We start from the raw sequence: 11,793 nt of genomic DNA on the forward strand, positions 1-11,793 counted from the left end.
CTTTGTGGCGCGGCGACGCGCAGCCGGTGGCCCGCGTGGGCGCCCCGCCGGCCAGCAGCTTTGTGTCGCAGAAGCCCGCCCCAAACAACGGCGGGTTTTGTTCTCCGACTCGACTCGGACCTCCTGCGCGACAGCTCCACACCCCTTGCCGGCCCCCTCTCGAAAGAAAGCCTCGTTTCTTCCACACTTTGTTTCAAATGTTTAACGGCATCCGTTTGCCCCTTGAGGACCTCGACATAGCAAACGTTAAAACCTGCGAAGATCCCAGCGAGGATCCCCCCCCCCCCCACTCTACCTCCCTGCGACACTCACCCCGCACTCAGCTCGCTCACGAACGGGACCTCACCCCACCCCCTATAGTTCCCTCACAACGGAAGACCGGAAACAGTACCTGCATTTGCGTATGGAAAATACGACTGTCTCCATAACGTTTTTGTTATCAGTATGATTTTTATATTCTTCATTTCTTTAGGTCTAATGAGTCAAGCTACAATTTATAAACATAAAAATATTGAGTCAAGTGAGGATATTGGGAACAAGTAGGCCTATCTATTCTTATTAGATTATTGCTTCTATTCCGTAGCAGAATATTTTGGATGTTTGAGATACAGAGACTAGAAACAAGATAGTGAAGCTAATGCAAATAGTGCAAGCTGTTTGGTGGATAAAGTTTACATTTATGTCTCTACTGAAATAACACAGTATTTTTACTGTGCTGTTTTGGTTTGTGTTTGTTCTGTGTCTTATAATCTGGAAAGATTTTTTTGGATGAATAAAAGAAATAAACTCTGTTGCCATCTGCGGCATCGTAAGCTTTTATTACCGACATACGTAGCATTTCCAACCACATTATTTGTGAGGTGTAGTTTTCCCGAAAGATCACGTTATATTAAGCGATTAATTTGATGATAATTGGCTCACATTATAATTAACAGACAGCACGTTTGTACTTTGCTTTCATTTATTATTTTAAATCATTCGTGACTTTTTGTTCCGCTTGTTGTAAATACCATTAGGTACCGGAAATCCATTTTAAGTTATAGACACTTCTACTTCATCAATAACACACAGTTATAATCGTACTCGTGTCTGTAAACGTTTACATTAATACCTGAAACTTAAAGTCTTTGCATTATACGTCGGAAATTGTTCATTTTCTAGTTCTCGTTCTAGGAGTAACATATCTGCGACAATGTGTATCGTTTTGCTCCGGTTCGGCGGAGCATCTTGCTGATCAGGGGTGGAGCTTAAGTGGGGTGGGCGGGGACTATGTGTCGGGATCTTCGCAGGTTTTAAGCTCATCTCTCGATCATGGGATAGCAGATATTGATTGCCACGCCGGGCATTTGCCACACTTGCCCCTTCGCCAGGTAGCTTGAGTAGCGGTCCCTCAGGTAAGGGACGCCCTTCCCCGCACTACCTGTGTCCGCTTTCACACCGCCGTATCCACATCTTACTCGATACAACCAGTACATAAGGGACCTTCTTCTTCGACATCTTGGCCAAATGCAGAGCTTCTTTTCCGAAATCAAAATATTTACAACTTTTGGGAAACGAAAGCAATACCGACGATTATGTCAGCATGTAATTAGTTCTGCCAAGTATAAATATACATTCCTCTGTGTGTACGGTAGCTTCCTTTCACGCTTACTGATTGCGATAGAAACAGCCATCGGCATGGGAGCAACAAGAAAGGAACGATGAAACGAGAATGCAAATGTACGCTAATCATTTCTTTTTTTATCGCTGCATTTGTGCCTACTTTAATTACTACAACTGCATACCCAAAAGACAATAGGGAAAGAATAAATGGGTTTGTGAATGTTTGAAAAGAAGAACGACATATTCCATATTAATTTACTCTCTAAAAACATTAGTTAATAAAGTGTAGTGGGACAATGTTCAAAACAACTGAAAACACAGAATGAGATTTTCACTCTGCAGCGGAGTGTGCGCTGATATGAAACTTCCTGGCAGATTAAAACTGTGTGCCCGACCGAGACTCGAACTCGGGACCTTTGCCTTTCACGGGCAAGTGCTCTACCAACTGAGCTACCGAAGCACCACTCACGGCCGGTCTCACAGCTTTATTTCTGCCAGTATCTCGTCTCCTACCTTCCATACTTTACAGAAGCTCTCCTGCGAACCTTGCAGAACTAGCACTCCTGAAAGAAAGGATATTGCGGAGACATGGCTTAGCCACAGCCTGGGGGATGTTTCCCGAGTTCGAGTCTCGGTCAGGCACACAGTTTTAATCTGCCAGGAAGTTTCATATCAGCGCACACTCCGCTGCAGAGTGAAAATCTCATTCTGGAAACATCCCCAAGGCTGTGGCTAAGCCATGTCTCCGCAATATCCTTTCTTTCAGGAGTGCTAGTTCTGCAAGGTTCGCAGGAGAGCTTCTGTAAAGTTTGGAAGGTAGGAGACGAGATACTGGCAGAAATACAGCTGCGAGAGCGGCCGTGAGTCGTGCTTCGGTAGCTCGGTTGGTAGAGCACTTGCCCGTGAAAGGCAAAGGTCCCGAGTTCGAGTCTCGGTCGGGCACACAGTTTTAATCTGCCAGGAAGTTTCAACTGAAAACACGTTCACTAAATAGAGATAAGGATATCTATGATTGACATGTCATCTAAAGTCGACTTACTATTTTAAAATTTTAGAAATAAGGAAATGAAGTAATACAGAATGCTACGGCTGTAACGTACGTTGTTGTTCTACATTGCTTAGCTCTGGTATTTACAGGGTCACAGAGAAAGCATCTTAGGTTCTGGAGGGAAAACCGGAATTGTAATTATCTGCGCTACAACAGAAACAAGAAGGACAACTTAAGGAAAAATAATGTAAGCTCACAATCGACTTTGAAGCAGATAGTTCCTGTGACTTAGTATGGGCAGAGGTTATACTCGACAACCGGAATAAATTAATAACTGGCTCCTTTTACCGAGCCCCTGTCTCAGATGAAACAGTTGCTGAACAGTTCAAAGAAAAGAAAACTTGAGTCTCATCACAAATAGGTACCCTACTCATACAATTATAGTTGGCAGTTACTTCAATCTACCTTCCGCATGTTGACAAAAATACGTTTTCATACCCTATTGTAAATAGAAAACAACTTCCGTAATTGTTCTAAATGCTTTTTTAAAAATTATTTTTAACAATTAGTTGACGAGGTGATTCAAATCTGTAAATGGTTACGAAAACACACTTGACCTCTTAGCCACAAATAATTCTGAGCATCACGACGGATACAGGTTGGTTCAAATGGCTCTGAGCACTATGGCACTTAACATCTATGGTCATCAGTCCCCTAGAACTTAGAACTACTTAAACCTAACTAACCTAAGGACATCACACAACACCCAGTCATCACGAGACAGAGAAAATCCCTGACCCCGCCGGGAATCTAACCCGGGAACCCGGGACGGATACAGGGATTAGTGAACACGCAGTCGTAGAAAGGCTCACTTCCATAACAAAGAAATTCACCAAAACTAAACGCGAAATATATCTATTTATAAAAGCAGCTAAAAATTCAGGTGACGTCTTTCTAAGAGATAGTCTCCAATCCTTCCAAACTATGTAAATGGAGACCATATGTGGCGTAAGTTCAAAGAAATAGTATCAACAGCACTCGAGATATTCATACCAAATAAATTAATAAGAGACGGAACTGATCCCCCATGGTACACAAAACACGACAGAAAGCTGTTGCAGGAACACCGCAAAAGGCACGTATAATTTAGACGAACGCAAAATCTCCAAGATTGGTGAAGTTTTACTGAGGCTCGAAGTTTGGTGCGGATTTCAATGCGAGATGCATTTCATAGTTTTCACAACGAAACTCGCTCTAGAAATGTGACGGAAAATACAAAGAGATACTGGTGTCATGTTAAGTAAACCAGCGGAAAGCCTCAGTAAGTACCTTTACTGCGTGGCAGCGACGGTAATGTTACTGATGACAGTGACACTAAAGTGGAGTTAGTAAATGCATTTTCCGAAATTCCTCCACCAAAGAAGACGAAGTAAATATTCCAGAATTCGAAAAGAGAACAGCTGCAAACATAATTTAGAAGTAGATATCCCTGGTGTTGCAAAGCAACTGAAATTACACTGTCAGTGACAGAGGAAATGATCAAATATCTTTTCAGAAAGTCTCTAATGTATAAGAAAAATAGGTCTAATACATTTGTTTCTGATATTCTTTAGTAACAATTAAATTTCAGTAGTAAGATCCTTGCTTTTACTGACCTGTTTAAAGATAATCAACAATTTAGTAAGAAATTTTAATTTTTAAAGGACTATATCTAAATGTACTTACGTAGATTTACATCTATTATAAATGTTTGCAGCTAAACGTAAATTAAAAATATTTGAGGTGCCAAAATTGTCTACCTTAGCATCAGATCAGTTTTGGAATGTCAATTTTAGGTGCAATTCAAAGGTTCAGTTCCCATTTTCTTTTACGAGAGCGTGTACCATCAGTTTAACAAACCATGATATTTTAGGTGATAGTTGCGATTCTTAAGCTTCAGAAAATTATTTTAGAACTCACAATTATTTAATAGTATGGCCATAATATTGGAAGGCAGAAAAAAGTTATCTTAACGTGACAACAATAGGGATACTTTTGTGCGGCTTGAAACACTTTTTAATTTTTACATTAAAGGCTGATTCGCATCACACTTTGCACAGGCTTTGGACCGTGAAAATGATAAATGACCACTTACCATTCTGGCGTGTGTAAAATCAGCCTAAACACGCTGAACTAATGTACACTCTATTTACAATTACAACTTAATATTAGCTCCGATAATGCTGCTTCAATGTTTTAACAATTTTATGTCAGTAACCTGCGAGGACTCGGTGGTCTGCATAGTTTTTAATACATTATTGTTAACATATTTTAGTCCAGTTTCTGAATATGGGCAATGGCTTTCAAGGTAGGGCCTAATGTTGCCAGTCCCTTCATAATTCTTTATGATTCTCTCTATCCTGTCGTCCAGCTTCAAGTGCTTCTTCTTCCTCTTCTTACCTTCAAGATTCACTTCCAATTTCATGTACATGTAGTTTGTGAGCTCTGCTTCCTTTTTCAAGAACTCCACCAAATAGTTGATTTTTTGGGTGAGGGTTTCCAATAATACTATTTATTTTGTTGTGCCACCCTTCAACAGCATTCGTCGTTCGGTGCCTTTTTTCGTAACAGTCCCACATTTCTATTGCGATAACCTCATTCTCTAGCCAGTTATCCACAAAGTAGTCAAAAAATTGAGAGAACCTTCCGTTATCAGGAGCTTCTGTATGAATCTCAATCCATCCATTGCTTATGGCCTCCGGTTTTACAACTGCCAGCGCTGCACACATGCTGACGTGAAGTCTTAAATCCTCGTTCTAGCAGTACTTCTCAGTAAGACAGAGAACACGAGTTCTTCTCCATAAACTCTTCTTCATATGGAAATAGAATCCATTTACTTCAGTTGGGGAAAAACTTGACAAATGGCCGATATCGCAGCTGTCTCAAAGTCCATCTTTACTTGTTTAGGACACCACTGCCTGTTTTATCAGACGAAACAGACGAACATATGTGTCTTTCTTCTTATTAGGGAGCAGTGCAAGTATATTAGGAAGAATGTTTGTTCTTTAATCGGGCCTCCTAAGTCTACGTGTATGGTGTAGATCTGTGCAAACTGCTTGCTGCATCTCTTAAATGTTCCATCCATAAAAAAATGGGAACATGTTTTTAAACTTTCTTTTCCTTTGCTTCCACTGAAAATCTTTATTCTCACCTCTAATCTACCGTCTTCGAGAAGAAAACTACTGCCATCTCCCATTTTTAATAGATCTTCATGAAGATCAATTTCATAAGAGTTCTTAGGCTCTTGTTGGTTCAAATGGCTCTGAGCACTATGGGACTTAACATCTGAGGTCATCAGTCCCCTAGAACTTAGAACTACTTAAACCTAACTAACCTAAGGACATCACACACATCCATGCCCGAGGCAGGATTCGAACCTGCGAACGTAGCGGTCGCGCGGTTCCAGACTGAAGCGCCTTTAACTGCGTGGCCACACTGGCCGGCTCTTGTTGGTTCCCCCACTCTTGACTCCATCGACGACGCATTGTTCTCTTCGTAGATTCTGAATTAGCTATCACTGTAACAAAGTCATAAGCTTTATTATGTAGATTTCCCATTTCATCCGCGTACGATAACTGTGTGGTTTTTTCTCGAGACCTTCTCTTCGCCCTTTCCACTTGCTTTCTCACTTTCAGAGCTGCATCGTCAGGTGGTCCACAGAGATGTTCTAATACACTCAACACTTCTCCGTTCCTCGAAAGCAGCTTTCCCTTGCAATGATCCGCTTTTCGGCGTAAGCACATCCATGTAACAACACCTTCTTTAGATTCTCTGTGTTTAAGATACGCGTAACCTTTGTAATGAGCAGGAGGCCTGCCCTTGTTCGTTGTAATAACTTCCATACTGATGGTCACGTTAGGAACTTCGAAAGCAAACTGGGCGGGCGGGTGAGGAGGATGAGGAGGGGTGGGGGGGAGGGGGGGAGACAAGGGACCCAACCCTTCGGAGCAGGTTTATTTTATTTATTTATCGTATCCAAGACATCACCATTTTACAAAAAAAAATTATATTACAGTGCAAGAGAAGCAGTTATAATACAATAATACATGGTTATAAGGTAAATTAACTACAATAATATAGGAAAGTACTTAACATATAATGATAAGCGCTAAGGATGCGAAACAGATCGATTTTCATATCGCACGTGAAGCCCAATACACTGCAGCTTGAATAGCCTTGTCATTTGCTTCAAATAGGTCTTGAGTCGAACACGGGTTGTTTACTTTCCTGCAGACCAGTAGGTGTTGTGGGTCTTGCTGTTCTCCACACTCGCAGGGCTCGTCTGCACTGATGTAGCCCCATTTTTCCAAGTTTGCTCTGCATCTTGATACGCCTGTTCGTAGTCTATTCAGGGCTTTCCAGCTCGTATATGGGAGTTCAGAGCCAGCTGTGGGTTCTTCCCTGGGGCTATTCCCTGGTCTTCCTGGGTCCACATTGTACCACAGCTCTTCTCGTCGTGCTCTAGGCGATAAAAGAGTTGCTTCAGTTGTTCGTAGGAAACTCTTCCTTGATTTAAGTCGGCGAGGTTGAAGATTGTATCCGAACATTGGATGCCTGGGCTCTGTCTCCTGTTTATGTTTCTCGATTTCTGCGTCAGTCCTTCTTCTGATGTCTGGCGGGGCTATGCCCATGAGGTGGTACAGCTGCTTTGTGGGAGTTGGGCGGAGGCATCCTGTCACGATGCGTCCAGTCTCATTCAACGCTATGTTTACTTGTTCAGCGTGGATGGAATTTTGCCAAACGGGTGCCGAGTGCTCCGCAGTGGAGAAACATAAACCTAAAGCTGACGTGCGGAGAACTGTAGGTTGCGCTCCCCATCTGCTATTTGTTAGCTTGCGGATGATGTTGTTCCTGGCAGTCACTTTCATCTTTGTGGGCAAACAGTGTTCCTTGTAGGTGAGAGACGGTCAAGTTTAATCCCAAGATATTTTGGTGTGTCGCAGTGAGATAGATGTTGTCCCTTCCAGCTTATGTTGAGTTTCCTCCTTGCTTCCTTATTACGTAGGTGAAAAGCACAGACCTGGGTTTTTGCTGGGTACACGAAAGGAGCCTCCCCGAAGATCATGACAACTATCGGGCGTACCTGGGCAACGCTAGGCCTGTGCCTAACGGTCAATCCTTTCAACACCAAGACACCACAAAAGGTTTTTATCAAAGCCAGCGCTAAATATAATGTCCATAAACATTGAAGGGCTCTCTCATGAGAAAGAAGTGCTACTTGCTGTAGCATGTAAAACAACTGTGATCTCTTACTAATCCAAGAGACCCACATTGGCCCCACAAATAGAAGACCAAAGATCCACGGAATGAAATTAGTAATTGAAAGACCACACGAGCAATATGGCAGCGCAATCTTCGCACAAATTGGGCTTAGGTATTATATCTGCAGAACTGACATCTCATGAAGACATCGAAATCTTGACTGTAGAGCTACAGTCCTGCACTGTGACGTCTATATATAAGCCACCGAGCAGCGAGTTCAGATTCAGTGAGCCAACCGACTTCAACTCACAACCAACGAAAATAGTAATGGGCGACTTCAACTGTCATGGATCGGCCTGGGGGTACAGGCACACGGATAAAAGTGGGGACGACCTAGAAACCTGGGCGGACTCAACTGGCCTTAAATCAATACACGACCCCAAACTTCCATATTCTTTCAACAGCAGCAGGTGGAACCGTGGATACAATCCAGATAACATCTTTGTCAGCGAAAACGTAGCACATCAAACCAGGAAGGAAGTGGGAGAACCCGTCCCACATACACAGCACCGAGCTATATTATGTCTGGTCGGAGCAGGTAAAACCGTGGCAAATGTCCGGCGTGGCAAATGTCCGGACACCGCAGATATTATCCAGCGCCGGGGCTGTACTTCTGGACAGTCTGATCGCTGTTTCCAGTTAGTTACCCTGAAACGTTGCACTGTTTGATGGTAATCTTCTCTGCCGCTGCGGCGCTAGCCTGGACAATATTTTTTCAACAATTTAGAGAGCTGCGCATCTATAATGTTGTGACTTGGCAAGACAGCCAAGCCACTATGATTGGTAGCCGAAAGGCACGCGTTAAGCTCACGCAGGCTGGCGTGAGGTCTGGAACATTTAAGGAAGTTAGACTTTAGCAAAAAAAGGTCGTAGCTGTTGGAATACTTAACTTTAATCCATAATTGGTGAACATCGGTCTGACGGTACATGCATCACAAGATAAATAGCAAATGATAAAGGCGCCTTGCTAGGTCGTAGCAAATGACGTAGCTGAAGGCTATGCTAACTATCGTCTCGGCAAATGAGAGCGTAATTTGTCAGTGAACTATCTCTAGCAAAGTCGGCTGTGTAACTGGGGCGAGTGCTAGGCAGTCCCTCTACACCTGCCGTGTGGCAGCGCTCGGTCTGCAATCACTGACAGTGGCGACACGCGGGTCCGTCGTATACTAACGGACCGCGGCCGATTTAAAGGCTACCACCTAGCAAGTGTGGTGTCTGGCGGTGACACCACACATAACATTACGAAACTTCAGAACTGTTTTCACATTGTCGCTACCTGGATTTGATGAACTCACTTACTATTTAATTCCGCCCACCTGCATCTTTTTTTTCGGTTAGTGTCCTTTTCATTCGTGCCTGACACTATCTACGTAGAAGAAAGTTTCTCTCCTTACTAACTTTTTGTATGCTCTTAGTGCTTCTTTATTTTCTGCAACCTCTCCTTGACATTCCTCCTCCAAACAAGGGGCTCCCCTCCTTGTCACCGAGCGAGGTGGCGCAGTGGTTAGCACACTGGACTCGCATTCGGGAGGACGACGGTTCAATCCCGCGTCGGCCATCCTGATTTAGGTTTTCCGTGATTTCCCTAAATCGATCCAGCCAAATGCTGGGATGGTTCCTCTGAAAGGGCACGGCCGACTTCCTTCCCCGTCCTTCACTAATCCCATGAGACCGATGACCTCGCTGTTTGGTTGGGGTTGGGTTGTTTGGGGGAAGAGACCACACTGCGAGATCATCGGATTAGGGAAGGACGGGGAAGGAAGTCGGCCGTGCCCTTTCGAAGGAACCACCCCGGCACTTGCCTGGAGCGATTTAGGGAAATCACGGAAAACCTAAATCAGGATGGCCGGACGCGGGATTGAACCGTCGTCCTCCCGAATGCGAGTCCAGTGAGCTAACCGCTGTTTGGTCTCTTCCCCCAAACAACCCAACCCAACCCAACCTTCCTAGTCCACCTGCAGTGTGTAATGCATTGTATCGATTCCTGGTGACCACTGCAGTCATCTGCGCCATTTCTATGTAGTCTTCCTCCCCATCTCCGGATTCTTTTTCCTCCGCTGTCTCGTAGTATTTTCCCCAGTCACCAATTGTCATATGCTAAACGTATATCTGCCCGGATAGCCATGCGTGTTAACGCGCCGCTTCCTGGACTGGAAGATAGGCCAGCCCTCGGACGAAACCTCCCGGAATGGAATGTGTGTACCCCAGCTGTTTTCCTGTAGCGTTATTCGTACGAAGGTGGGCAAAAGTTTTCTAAATATTTGCTAAACGTGTAACTGAGAACGGACTTGTGTACCAGCCCGATATTCTAGTGGCATGGGGAAAACAACCTAAAAACCACATCCAGGCTTGTCGGCACACCGACCCTTGGTGCGCCACCAAGAGTAAAGAAAACGCATCAAATTGCACAGAGCGAAGATGAGGAAGAAAATTGACTGAAACGATCCTTGTCGGTTCCACCGTAACGGAGAGTTCGTCGTTTCGTATCTCCAAACAACACACAGTCACAAAAATTGTTTACTTCCCAAGCATGCCTGATGAACCTTTACTCATTGCGTAACATGTTACGTGTAGCTATATTGCTACCTTCTTTACAGTGACATCTGGGGAAAACATGCATTTCGAAATACTCTAAGAAATCCGAATGTGTGAACTGAATGTTGTCCACTTTGATGTTTAAAATATTTATTGGTTCACATCGATCCATGATGAACTTCTAAATATAAATTAACATTTTGTCTATCACTTTTTGGTGATTACACTTGTTTTGACACAGTTACCAAAGTTGCCCATTTTCTGAGGTATTTTTCCATCACTGTTTCAAGCCTTTGTAGCATACAAATGTTTTCTCCGATTGTCATTTTCCCAAAAATTTTGCAATTAGAGATCAAGACTAACGGTGTCAAACAATTCCGAAGCATTTCCGTGCATATCAGTCAGTACAGGCTTCAAAGAAAGAAAGGAGTGGGACAGCTGTCCTTGCTGACTCCACAAGATGTGTTGCAAATGTTACATGCGAGTAGATTCCGTCTTCCGACATTTCAAGTCATTCGACAGTGTATTTCATCATCGGATACTAACCAAGACAGGATCGTGTGAAGGATCTTGACAGGTATGTCACTGCCTCGATGAATGTTTGAGTAGCAGAACCAAGTAGCTCATACCGGACGGCGGATGTTTAGCACAAACGAAAGGAAAGTCGGGAGTGAGACAGGGAGGCCTAATAGGTCCGCTAATGTTCTCAATGGACAAGCGATTTATCACATAGGACCAACAACGCTATTGTCTACAGAAAATATTAAACATTAAGTTTCAAAAAAGAAGTTCTCTGCCGTTCTACGATCGTAAAGGAAAGCAGCAGTACTTGGTCAAAGCTTCCACTTGGCGTAATAAAAGGCAGCTCTGTTTAAATACGAATAACTGCCAGATAATGCCAACAACTGAAAGACCTCGATATCATCTGTGATGAACGCCTCGAGGGCGTCATACATTGTATAAGCGTTTAGGGGTAAAACGTAGACCTATATGATTTTAGATTTATTTGGAGGATTCTGGAAAGGTGCAGTGATCCTTTGAGTAAAGCACATCAAAGACGCTGGCACGACCGATTTTAGAATATTATTTCAACGCCTGGAATGTTTATCAAGTAAGCACGACAATACACATGGGACGAATTTCAGGAGCATAATACATTTGTATAATTTGGAGAACATGAATTGCAACCTTGCAAGAAGACTACTTAGCTCTCGCGGAGACCAGTTGGGTAAATTTCGTGAGCCTGTATTCGAAGAAGACAGACCGCTGATACCATCGTATACCTCGAACAGCATCGTGAGACTAAGACAGGAGAGTTTAGGTCGCATACAAAGGCATATCAACCGATAGTTTCTTTCGCTCGGTAC

At 43.5% G+C, this 11,793-nt stretch overlaps 1 non-coding gene across 1 annotated transcript; it reads right to left on the minus strand.

Moving 5' to 3' along the window:
* Positions 1 to 1,988: 1,988 nt before the first annotated feature.
* On the minus strand, positions 1,989 to 2,063 carry Trnas-uga (transfer RNA serine (anticodon UGA)). The gene has a single exon. It is a non-coding gene; the product is annotated as a tRNA-Ser (tRNA).
* Between the last annotated feature and the right edge of the window lie 9,730 nt (positions 2,064 to 11,793).

Source organism: Schistocerca cancellata, chromosome 3 (genome assembly GCF_023864275.1).
Source record: "Schistocerca cancellata isolate TAMUIC-IGC-003103 chromosome 3, iqSchCanc2.1, whole genome shotgun sequence".
NCBI lineage: Eukaryota > Metazoa > Arthropoda > Insecta > Orthoptera > Acrididae > Schistocerca > Schistocerca cancellata.